Below are 1,054 nucleotides of genomic sequence, written 5' to 3' on the forward strand. Positions count from 1 at the left end.
CCTAAAGGATATCCTATTATAAATAGTGTTTCAAAAGCCCTTGCTTCACTTCACCAACTTAATCCAGGTCATATCCTAAAGGATATCCTATTATAAATAGTGTTTCAACCACTTCAATATTTGTTATATCCCAGCCCTGGTATTAGACGAAAGACCTCGTCGGCACTGGATAACCAGTTCTGATACACTCTTCCTTACTTTCATTCACAAGTTCTTATTAATATTATATTAAGAGTGTAAGATCAGTATTTCACCAGTCAACAATTTACATGTTATATCATTCGGTATGTATAACCCTAATGTTTTAGTGTAGGGTTTTGTTTGTTTATATTACCTTTATAGCACAGCCACATTGGGCTATCTGCTATGTCCAGCTCTGGGAATCGAACCCCGAATTTTAGAGTTACAAGTCCGTAAACTTACCGCTGTCCCATCAGGAAAACTTTAGTGTATGGATAAAGTACCCAGTTTTAATACAAGTGTATGGACAAAGTACCCAGTTTTAATATTTAGTGTATGGACAAAGTACCTAGTTTTAATATTTAGCGTATGGATAAAGTACCCAGTTTTAATACAAGTGTATGGACAAAGTACCCAGTTTTAATATTTAGTGTATGGACAAAGTACCTAGTTTTAATATTTAGTGTATGGACAAAGTACCCAGTTTTAATACAAGTGTATTTGTTAGTAACTCTTTTCCTATTTTGAGTTTTAAACTTGGACGCCTTGTATTCTTTTTTTGTTCCCTAACCTTTCGGGAAAACTTTCCACTTTTCAAAATAGACACCTTTCTTCTCACGCTAAGATATGAAAAAACAGAATAACAGGGAAGGTATTCCACAGTTTAGACTAAACCTTAATGCTATCTTAATTGCTACACTTAATTACCATCCTGGTCGTTTCTGTTTATGACCTATAAAAAAGTTAACCCTAACTTTAACCCTAGTTATTAGTACTGGAGTTTAGATAGCACACTTCATTATCATCCTGGTCGTTTCTGTTTATAACCTATAACGATAAAAAAGTTAACCCTAACTTTAACCCTAGTTATTAG

The sequence above is a fragment of the Limulus polyphemus genome, unplaced genomic scaffold (assembly GCF_000517525.1).
Source record: "Limulus polyphemus unplaced genomic scaffold, Limulus_polyphemus-2.1.2 Scaffold5436, whole genome shotgun sequence".
Lineage (NCBI taxonomy): Eukaryota > Metazoa > Arthropoda > Merostomata > Xiphosura > Limulidae > Limulus > Limulus polyphemus.